The sequence below is a fragment of the Rhynchophorus ferrugineus genome, unplaced genomic scaffold (genome assembly GCF_030347505.1).
Source record: "Rhynchophorus ferrugineus isolate W39M unplaced genomic scaffold, kcgeb_rfMv2 rfM8, whole genome shotgun sequence".
Taxonomy (NCBI): domain Eukaryota; kingdom Metazoa; phylum Arthropoda; class Insecta; order Coleoptera; family Curculionidae; genus Rhynchophorus; species Rhynchophorus ferrugineus.
The window spans coordinates 9,822,295-9,834,962 of NW_027472587.1; the positions used below are offsets into that span (position 1 = coordinate 9,822,295).

The window sequence follows — 12,668 nt, forward strand, 5'->3', positions numbered from 1 at the left end:
TAAGATCCTTCTCCCTTGGCAACTGTACATCCTTATCTGTTGATCGCTCAGAAGCCGAAAGGACTTGCTTATCACTTAGAAGGTTACCTGATTAGGAAAGCATCAGCGTCGAAGGTCCCGCTCTGAAGATGGAATCTCTAACAGTTACGAAACGTCATCCAACTTTAGTCAATAAACGCGGTTACAATCCGGAAGCCAATAATTCGACGCCCTTGATGTACCTAAACGACATTAGTTTTTTTGTGATATAATAAAAATAAAGTATTATTTATGAAGGCCTTAATATAATTTATAAAAATTCAATTAAGCTGTTTTATTCGAAATATATCCATTCGACCAATATGTTTCCTATCTATGTCATATCAAATAACCCACTTTTATTTACCATTTATAATGATTTTTAGTTTTGTCAGTGTTCCATATATTCTATTCTAGCTCTCTATATATACATTTACAACAAAATTTATTATTTTAAATAATAGGAGAAATGTTTTCAAATATTCTCGCCGTCTGAAACATTCGTAAAAGGATTCACGCTGAACTTGCTAAAGGTAACAAAGTTCTATAGAAAATCCTGCATATTTCGGCTTTTATTGTAACTTTGAAGTGTTATTCAGAAAAATCCGTACAGTATATTTTACTCAAATTTTTGTTCATTGTCAGCCACGACTTTTCTACATGTTGTCCGATCTTTCGGACAGTAATCCGGATGCTGCGTTAAAAAAATCTTCATATTTTAATTGTTCAAGAAATCGATTTCATAAAAATGAAAGTGTCCCTGAATCATAGACAGAAGAAATTATAAAACAGTATAAAAAATTTAACGTCTTAAATATTATAAAATAGAAAGTGAGCCAGCCGATCTTAACAGAAGCACGTATCACACGTGGTTGTTCTCAGGACAGCTTGTAGTTGTAAATTTATTTATTAGTATAGCCCGTATTTTCGTTCGCCAGTTTTCATTCCATGTTTCCAAGGTTTTGGATATGTTCTAAGAGAGATAAGAGAGATTCTAAGATAAGAGATGTTCTAAGAGAGATAAGAGATATTCTAAGATAAGAGAGGTTCTAAGAGAGATAAGAGAGATTCTAAGATAAGAGAGGTTCTAAGAGAGATGAGAGAGCTTCTAAGATAAGAGAGGTTCTAAGAGAGATAAGAGAGATTCTAAGATAAGAGAGGTTCTAAGAGAGATAAGAGAGATTCTAAGATAAGAGGGGTTCTAAGAGAGATAAGAGAGATTCTCAGATAAGAGAGGTTCTAAGAGAGATAAGAGAGATTCTAAGATAAGAGAGGTTCTAAGAGAGATAAGAGAGATTCTAAGATAAGAGAGGTTCTAAGAGAGATAAGAGAGGTTCTAAGAGAGAAGAGAGAGTCCATCCTGAGATTCAATATTTAAGCAGATCGTGTTACAATTGGTATAGAGGATGATTCTACAAAAATGGGCGACACATGATATTGAAACTGGCTGAAGAGTATAATGATGGATAGCAGTAAGACAATTCTACATTGTGCTGACGTATTTAGTTAACTTCCAACCTGGCGAAGAATCAGAGAGAGTTATGGCATCACCGAAAAATGAATGTAGATATTTGGTGTTACGACATGGTATATCGAACTTATGATAATTTTGAATAGTTTAGTACTAAAAACAAAACCTTGAAAAGCACTATTATCTTGTGTATATAGGGGAGAGAACCAGTTGCCTAAACAGATCTTGAATATGTCGTTAATCAAACAGTTTTTCTAATAAATTAAGGAATATTGCAGTTTATGTTCTAGTAGTATAGTTTTTTAATAATTAAATATGTCCTGGTTAGATTTATTGCCTTTTCTATATCTAAGAAGACTGCAATCGTGTGCCATCTTATAAAGAAACTATTCCTAATGCATTTTTCTAGATCTAGGAAAAGATCAATAATGGCCGAATGGACCCAAAGAAAAACAAACTGGTATAGCCAAACACCGAGTCATGAGTGTAGATACCAGTTTAGTCTCATTCCCACCACTCTCTCAAACATTTTGTAAATGTAATTCGTTAAAGACATTGATCCACAACTAGACAGCAATTTTGTTAGTTCATTAAACTTCTATATTAAGACCAAGTACTCCAATTAAAGTGGCAATTATGATCATTCCATATTTGGATTCACCATCAAAGAATATCGACACCTAACGGGCAATATTATAATTGGCAAAAGCATGTTCCATATTTCCATCGCTAGATATCACAGAAAACACAATAAAACGAAACTCGATATTCGATATTCTGAACGATATTCTGAACCAATACCAAATATGCTGGTGTTTGGATAAGTCATTCCTTATACCCTGCCAGGAGTTTGAGTCTGAGTCATAAGACAGTTTCAGCAAGGGTTGAAAGATTATCTTTCAGCTTGCTTATAGTAATTCTAGCTATAGCTTACAATGTTTGTATTCGATTAAATTGGCTTGAGTCATATTGTCACGAAAGGCACACATTTATTGACAATAATTTATACCAGTCAAGAAATTGTAAGATATAGATATAGTGGCATAATCTTAGTGTGCCTACATTAGTCGACTTTATCACCTCGAAGCCTCCAAGATTCTTCCATGGTGGCATTTCGTATTTTACATACCAATATTTGTAATTTTTTCCCTTTTTGATCTTGATGAGTAATCCAAAATATAAAACAATAAAGAACAACCCCACGATCCAAGAATAACACCATAAAGACTCGAGATGTCCGTTGAAAACGTGAAACATCAAGCCGACCCACCCAACGACCACTGGAAAAAAATAAAACTCCTGTTTATTTAGAAATAACTGACTGTTGCCTTTGTCTGTCTACTGGATCGCTTGACGAGCTCGCAAATTGAGTTTCCGAGTGACGAGGCGCGTTATCATGGAAATGTAGAAACTGTGCCTAACCGGCGGATATTTCAGCATTCGAAACAATCCGAATTAGAGATGACATATTAAATATCTGCGAGTCCCGAGAAACTTTCGAAATTTGTCTCAACAGTAAGCGGAGGTTCGTAAAATTTCGAAAAGCCCTTTCGAGGCCGACCCCGGCTCTCACCATTTAGATTCAATTATAATTTTGCTGTTACTCCAGATCAATCCGTCAACTGACCCCCTCCCCCCGAGCCCTTAGAACCGAAATATCACCTACTTTTAAGCCTTCCATCGAGTGATAAAACTTCTATTATTTGATATACATTTTAGTTAACATTTGCTCCCTTAAAATATCGAACAATAACAGGTGCATTCATATATTTTGTTCATCGATATCCATCGATAAACATTCAAAGGATCCTTTTATTTATAACTCTACCAAATTTATTGGCTTAACGAGCTCAAAATCAAGTTATCATTAGATAACAAGATATTACTGTATAAATCTATATTCTAGCCTATTTGGTCATACGGAATACAACCATGAAGAACTGCTAGCAAGTCTAATATATCCATCATACAACGGTTCGACAATAAAGTATTGCGAGCCATTTCGATGCTCTGTACTATGTTTCTAATGAAGTGACACAACGCGATATTCCTCTAGAAGCAACAACGAGTGTAATTCAACGTATTTGTGTGAAGTACTTCGAAAGAGTTTCGGTCATCCCAATGTACTCGCTAATCGGCTAAATATGCGAAGTGACAGTGAAGTGCGTAGACGTAATCGTCTAACACTATCCGATCTAATTACTGGACATATATAATGATGCGATTTAATGAAGTAATGATTTATGATAACTTAATGACGTGATTTTCGACATGCCATGTATATAAAATATGAACATAACAAATACTTATTGGCCTCTGGGCAGATTGAGCAACTCTAGGAGTAATAAAAAATGTTTTTGTTATATTTTAGAGTCTACTTTTCACCAACTATGGATTATCTGGACTAGATCTACTGCTTAGCATCGAGTGTAGCACTAACGTTAGCTACTTAGCAGTAAGGTGTAGACGTCATTGCGCAAATTGGAACACGTACTGTTGAAAAAATAATAATAGCGTGTAATAGACGCAAAGTCGTCCCCCTTAATAACAACGATTGGTCATTACAAAATGTTACAGGGGTTGTAAAGGGTTTACTTTTGCCGCACGAAAGGGAAGTACTGTAGCACTCACCAGACATAGAGACGAATAATTACTATTAATTCATTCACACACACACAAAGTTCTTTAAACAAACTAAAATCTTTTCAAAAATTGTAATGTCAAATAGATCAAAAAAACATCCACTCCACCATAATTATTAATGGAAAATAATGGATAAATAATTATAGCAATTTCTACAACTGTACTAGTAAAGACCATTAAATTATTTTCTGTTTCGTTTTTATAGGTGTTCAAAAATATAGACATATTTTGTTTTATGTCATTTTTAATTTGTTGATATAATATAAACATATAAACTTTAAACAAAGGGCGCATAAAATTACGGAGACAAAAACCGCTCTACCTTTGCGTGCTCTTTTATTTTATGACCTATATCTTTGGGGAAACAAGCATCGTGCATAAATAAAGCTTTATACATTCGTTTATCAGCTCAAACTATCATTTTTATGCGCAAACCTAATCGATCTCGATGTCATTAGGTATTCCGGGCTTATTTCGGTACAGCGATTTTCTTTTTTTAATTTCGGTATGAAGGTATTTAAGTTTAACTAAACGAAAAGGTTCAATTTGACTTACCTAAGTGTTTCCAATGTTGATTTCTAAAGATGTAGTACTCTGAAGTTAAATTACTCAAAAGAATGACAGATTTTAGTTATAACACATCACTCGATAAATCTCCAGTCTGACTAAGAAATACAAAATTCGAATTTAACCTAAGAATTTTTTAGAGCAATAGTCGCTCGAGAGTACATAAAGGCCTTAATACACACAGACATTTTGAATTATTTGGGCAAAATTCCCCAGTCCCCACTCAGTTGATAGTCTTTTTGCCTTACATGTTTTATAGATAGTCATATATACATATATATATATATATATATATATATATATATATATATATATATATATATATATATATATATATGTATATATATATATATATATATATATATATATATATATATATATGTACATATATATATATATATATATATATATATATATAAGCACGCTGAAATCTTCATGCAATGTGATTTTGTACATATGTTGTACAATATGATTATATTGTACAACAATTTTCCAAAACTTCCATTTATAGTTTTTTATGATTATCCATGCTTGTACAATTGTGTTTAAATTCGGTATCCGGTTATATCAGTCAATAAATAATTTAATGTTTGGAGCCATATATATATATATATATATATATATATATATATATGATATATATATATATATATGTACATATATATATATATATATATATATATATAAGCACGCTGAAATCTTCATGCAATGTGATTTTGTACATATGTTGTACAATATGATTATATTGTACAACAATTTTCCAAAACTTCCATTTATAGTTTTTTATGATTATCCATGCTTGTACAATTGTGTTTAAATTCGGTATCCGGTTATATCAGTCAATAAATAATTTAATGTTTGGAGCCATTATTTTGTTTTAACACTATTTTCCCATAAAAACTACCTCCAATACTACGAACTTTTATTTTATCCATTATTTTGAATAAGTTCTTCCCTAAAACCAGTAGAGCGGCCAAAGTAACGCATATCGTATGAATATATGTTACTATATGCAAGACAGTGGATTTCTCAGTCTCGCACCTATACCTTTGCCATACATTTCATTATAATAGTATTTATTATATAATTTAAAACTGCTATTTCTCATGTAAGAAAATAATCACTGTATGGTGGCATTAAACTGACATAAAATATTATAGATCTGACAAGAATGTTGCCATTTAAAGCTAGATAGTAAATGTATTTTTCCACGAATGTGGATATTAGTAATACGTTTTTAATATATATCCTCAAATTTGCGTAAAACCGAGTTTTATTTGTTTATATTTTCTCGATATTATTTTACACCACACAAAAAACGTGTACCATTCAAGACAATCATAAATCATTCGGAATATCTATGGTACTTAATTCCATGTGGTAGTTCGATATTTTAGACCTTTTAATTTTGGGTGGCTTATGTTCTTTCAAAAGGGTTTGAACAATAATGTAAAGGAACTAGACGGGATTGCCGCTTCTTTTAACTGTAGAATTTCTCGTCTTTGTAAATACTTGGCATCTGAAATAATAACCATTAATGGCAACATTGTTGATGTTCCTTCGGGCGTTATATGTGTCAGATGTTATATTTTAACACGTGCAAGGGACGTTAGAACTTCATAATAGTTCATTTCTGAAGATGCGACGCTCAGAGTCACCACCTTCTTACTCAGTTTATTTTACTGTGTTTTGTGCCACTCAACCAATTAAATAGTGAGTCTGTTCATAGAGTATTCCAGTTTTTTCTTCTTAATTTATTATTTATTAAACCTCCATTTACTATTTTATATTTATTAATCTTCATTTATTATATTCTATTTATAATTTTCAATTTATTATTCTTCGTTTAGTATTCTCTATTTATTATTTTCTATTTGTTATTCTCTATTCTTTATTTATTTATTTATCCACATATTCTTCGAATCGTCGTATATTCCCCATAATTCTTAAATTATGGTAAATCAATGATAATAGTTGTATAGCTGCAACTGTAAATATAAATTATAACTATTTTATAAACCAGAAACTAACGCCAAAGTTACTGATGTGTAGTTATGATCTACGTATATCATGAACCATACATAAATGCCACCGAAAGTAGGTTCTGGTAGCTCTTGGTGGCAGCGTATCTAGTATGTGACCTTTTCCCTTGTACTCATTGCACCTTTAACGTGGCTGAAGCTAGAGAAGTGACTGCCTAACAGGTCTTAATAGATATTCTTCTTTATAGTCGTATATCTCTAGTAATACTTATTCTACGAAGCCATACTATACCACGTTTGAAAAGTAACAACTGAAAATTCTAAACAAAAAGGTAGCGTCACTTTTCAAAATGTGTCAAAATTTCAAAAGGTAATTCCGAAAGAGGAAAACCCAGCACAGACTTATCGAAAATTATATGGTGTTTATAGTCATGAATACAAGTGAATGCGGGAAGATCATGCATAGAGTTTTGGTAAGATTGAAAGGATATTGTTCAACGTTGGCCAAACCATTAGTTCGACTCTCGAATAACTTCAACTAATATCATACCAAAGTAGGCGATTAAAAAAAATTGCAACACTAATCACTAATAGAGGTTATGTCTTTCATAAGTTTATGTCACTCAATAAGAATTGAATTGGCTGGCTAGTTTTGCTGCATCCATCGTAATACAAGGAATTTTCCTACCATTTATTCAAGCCTCTGCAAGACTCTCTTATAATAGTATAAAGCTGACTTTAACAGAGGCTTGTAAAAATCACTGCCTTCAGTTACTCGCCTAAAAATCTCAGTAGTTACATCTTAAATCATACATGTTCACATGTATCATCACATGTGTTTTCATTTTTAGAATAAATTTTTATTTTCTACTATCTCTGCTTCGATAATTAGTTTTAGTTTTCCATATATAAACCCAAATACTAGTAAATCACTTTAGCTCTGTATCTTTCACACTGAAAACATTTCTACACCAAAGCTTATATGTCGAAACGTATGCTAGTTTGTTCACAAGTTGCAACAAGCAAATTACAACATTCAACAGCAACCTTCTTTGTTTACATTCTATAATATAACACTTCAAGTAACTACTGCTTTTTGAACTGTTAATTAGTTGTCAATAACACAAAACATGTGTATTAAAATAACCAATCACAATTAGTCGACTGTAACCGCTATTAGGTGGTTGCATGTATTTTGATAATCCATAACTTTGCTCTTAATAAGAACTTTCCTCTAAATAAGATAATATTTTTATCTAGTAACAATGAGTTATTCAGTATATAAATTTCATTTATGACATTCATTTCTTATAATTCTTCGATCTGAAAAAATTGAACACTGTTAGATAGTTATGGTGCTGCTGATATATCTTATCCTAATTGTGGGTTTTGGTTTCAATGATTTAATAGTGATAGTGGTTTTGATAGCAACGAAAGATCTAGAAAGATGGGAACAAATTTTAGAAAATTAGTTTTTCACATTAAATGTGGAAAAATTATCAAAATGCTTATAAGCGTCTTATAACTTCGCCTAAACGTCAATAGTAAAACCTTTGGAAGAAAATAAGAATTAATATTTTTTTTAAATAACATAACTCTATTTATAGACCCAGACGTTATGAAAAAAAATAATGAACGCTGAGACAAAAAATGTTATAAACAACTTGATAGCCTTGTTTTGAAAGAAAAGAAACAGTCCATAACGATGCTGTTGAAATATTCAACAAGGAATGTTTGCTTATAGACACTTTAATACCGGATATTTTGTCCAATGTAGCGTAACTAATACGTATTCGGATCAAAATTGCTTACAGCCAGGAAAAGAGCTATCGGGAAAAACCTCCGTATCACTAGGCGTATATCAATCTAATGCCTCGACTGTGCGTATAAACGGTTACGTCTTAGGCGTGAACTGACTGATTACTTGCAAATTGGAATAAAATATTCCACTAATAAACGAGTATGTCCTCATCTCGTCTCTTCTCCCCTCTCGGTAATCTATCACACTCTTAATCCCCCGTATATTATCATTTTTTCATCCCTTTTAGTTTAGTTTCCCTTATCTTATATATAAAGTAGTTTTAAAGATTTTTTATTGAAGTTTTCAAGATTATTCATAATTATTCGTTTGGTTATCGGTGACTAGAATATGCACTGATTTATTTACTCTTGTCGAGTTCTATTCTCCATGTCTGGGCCAACTTATTTAAATTATGACTTGTATATTGCAAATTTATTGTGGTTTCTTTGCTATTGTCATCAATAACAAGTATAAATGTAGCCATAGTAACATTTTCTAATTTTGGTCACATGTGTATATTATTTTTTCATTACTGTCAACTTTTCTTATTTAACTCTAAACATCCTGACTGTTATCCGTTGCGATGAAATGCGACAACCAGTTAAAAAAATTCGAGGACGCAAATTACATTATCTGTCGAATGAAAGATGAACGATTTATCCCAGACTTTCGAAGCTACATCGACCTTTTAGGTGAAGGACCCAGAGAGCAGCTCCGAAAAAAAAACATGGGTTAATAACATTGAAAATAATCTGCAAAATAGGATACTAACATTGTCCGAGGCTAGAACTGCTGCGGCAAGGTTTAGTGAAGAATATTCCTAATAAGTACTGCGGCGCCAACAGCAGCATTGGTTCGTTCATATATTCATTCTGTTTCGGTTCGTTGCAAATTTTGTAGTATATTTGACTATTCGTTGTCGTTGCCCTTTGCTCAAGCAACACTTCCCGCTGGTAAAATGAAAGAAAAAACGAACTTAAAATCCCAAAAATAGAAAATAACTACTTGAATATTTCATCGTATTTATCATCACTTTTTCATAGAGTCGGTACTAAACTAAATAATTATTTAGTTAAACTTAACCTGCTTGACGATATGCGAGGGTTGAAATTTATTGAAAGTTATTACATCGTATTAGAAGAGGGAGTCTTTATAATTTGGATTTCAAGAAGTCCAATATCGTGTGGGGAGAATTAATATTTACTTATATAAGAACAACCCAACAAACTTATCCTTTGAAATTTAGTCGCATCATATATTAAATTACAAATATAGATATTTGGAAACAGTTTTTAAAATGTATTAAAAATAGGGTATTGGTATTTGTTAAACCTATATACAGAAACTCCCTGTTAATAGTTTCTATAGTTTAAATATATAATAAACAAATAAATTTTGAAGCTCTTGATAGCTTTGTTTATAGTAGTTTGTAAAATTGTTTTAATATCAGACCTTTTTTTAAAATGATACTCTGATTAAAAACAGATACATCTGATGTATCCTGATACGCCCAAACATGTAATCAAATTAGCCTACAAAATTCGTCTGGTTGTCAGTTGTCAAGTGTGCAAAATTCTTCCAAACATAAGTGATAATAATTAGATGATCATGTTAGAGAAAAAGCAAAACACATTAGAACCATTAGAAATAAAACAACTCTACTGGTTAGTTAGAATATACTCTAAACTTGATCTAGAATCAAAGAGTTATAAAGCCAAAGAGTCACCAAACGCTGTCAAAACAAGGTTCTTCGATTGATTACCAATTCTCATCGCTACGTAACCAACGAAGAACTGCACGATGACCTGGAAATCAAATGGATTTGCGAAGTTATCCAAGATTTTGTCTTGAAACACGAAAGAAGATTACTAAATCATACTAACGTGGAAGCAATGCAACTGCTGGACAGCGCGCAGGATGTCAGGAGATTGAAGGGAACCAAACCATACGAACTTATATAAAGTGTATACTTTTAGTGTAAACTATAGCTATAAGTTATATAATATGTAGATATAATTGAGGAACACATATTGATGTATTTTGTCGCACTCGTCTTGCTTGTGAATTAATCCAAGTACAAATGAACAATAGTAATAATTTAATTTATAATTAAGATTGTACTAAGCGTATCTAATAAAGATGTTATTAAAAAAATAATTACAGGAGGGCTAACATGATGGTGCTATGCTTGTTTTGATAAATTTCAAGCTAACAAATAGTCAGAGTCAGAAATAGATTGCGTCCCTAATCAGTTATTTCGGACATGAATTATATAATAGCCGCCTTTTGCTGGAAAAATGCCCTAGAGAGATAAGTATTGATGTTATTAAATATTAAGTTGCTGAGATTTTATTGGAAACATTTATGCGTGTTGCAACTACACTTAATAGGCACTGTAGCTAAAGTATCTCAGAAAAAGAAAAACAATATAATGCACGGAAAGAATCAAAATCAGTTTGATGTGGACTCTTTTCAGAAGCAAATATATGAAATATATGTATAATGAAATAAAAGAAGTATTACACTTTGTCGCTCGGTAAATATAAATAAAATGTTAGTGTTTTATGTAATTTACTTTTTTTAGAAATAGGCCTGAAATATTGTCACAGAGTATTACACCTTCTCCCTATTGTTGCATATTTAATCATTAATATTTAATGATATACGAATTGATATGGGGGATAAGATACAATGAAGAACTCTTTCATCTTGTGGAAAGGACCATTGTCTGCAACAACACCTTTAGATTGCATGAAATCCATCAGACACACAGAAGAAGAAATTAACAAATCGTAGAATCGTGAATTATCGAAATAGATTGGAAAAAAATTCTTGAGCTTGTGTGCGTAGAAATGTGTGTAATAGCTCAGAATATACATGCGCATTTATTCTTTAACAGATGAGAATGCAGTGATTATATCAGAAGATATAGAAGAATTGAGCAAAAAAATGTACACAAGGACATGTACAGAAAATGAATTGATAAAGAAACGTAAGATGGAGGCATAGCAACGAAGAAAACAAGAACTAAACGTAAAAGGGTAAATATGCCCTCCAATGGAAATAAAATATATTACAATTAGACCTCCAGAGAATACAACTGGCTAAAGAACCCCACCTGAACTCTATACTCTACATAGGTGGTGTGGAAAAGAGTTAAATGTAATAATAATAAAACCCTAACCTACAAACCATTGTGGATATATAATTAACTGTAGTTTCAGTCTTCCATAGGTCACACATTTCATTTGAATTTTGTTATATGTCAAAGCCAAAATAAACTAAAAGTAAAAGTTGCTGCGGCAACATTGTGACATCATAAATTTTGATGACTTGAATTCATTATTATTATTTTGGGAGGACTGCATAACTACTCAGGCAATATGCGGATTTGGCATTGAAGAACTCGTCTTTTGGCTCAAGGATCGACCCAATTTTAGTCTACTTCATAGGTAAGGTAGTAAATAGCAATGTCTGATGAATACTGCGGATGGATTTCCATTTAACCATTTTCATGTAGATTTTAGGTAATCCGATGTCCCATTCCAAACTTTCTCTTGTTGCAAAATCGATTGGGCCTAGTCAATACCTTAATAATATAGATCAGCTTGAACAATTCATTTAAGTTTCACTTTCACTTTCACCATTTTCTCTATTTTCGATGCCCAATTCACCACTCTTAAGTTTCATAACTAGTCCATTCTAAAAATGTTAGTATTAATATAAAAAATATCGATATTTTGACTTCGATATTTTGCCTCCTTAGGACCCTAGGTTCTAATATCGAACTTTTTCACTTCCAGTCCTAATTTGCAACGAAAAAATGTTTGATGACAGAGGGAGATAAATATCAAAAAGTTCGATAATCTCCTTTCAAAAACCCCAGATTTTAATATCGATATTTTTATTACATATTTAATGTTCAATACTTTATTTTAAAACTGTGACGATATTTTTTAAATATCGGTAAATATCTATATACCTAATCCCTTATACTTAAAGGTTGTGTTATTAATAATATCCAATCGTTCTTGAGGAGCTAATGTCATATATTTTTATGATTTGGACATACTAAAAATTTTTAAATAAAAATCTTTATTATATAAACGATAAAAATCATTATATCATAACCAAATTTAAAATTAAATGAAGGGAAACGTTTATCCACTCGTTTCCAGTTCTCTCA

General features: G+C 31.7%; 1 protein-coding gene across 2 annotated transcripts in view; it reads right to left on the bottom strand.

Moving 5' to 3' along the window:
* The window catches only part of Dpp10 (Dipeptidyl peptidase 10), a 226,586-nt gene that overhangs the window by 196,937 nt on the left and 16,981 nt on the right, over nt 1–12,668 (bottom strand). The window lies entirely within an intron of this gene.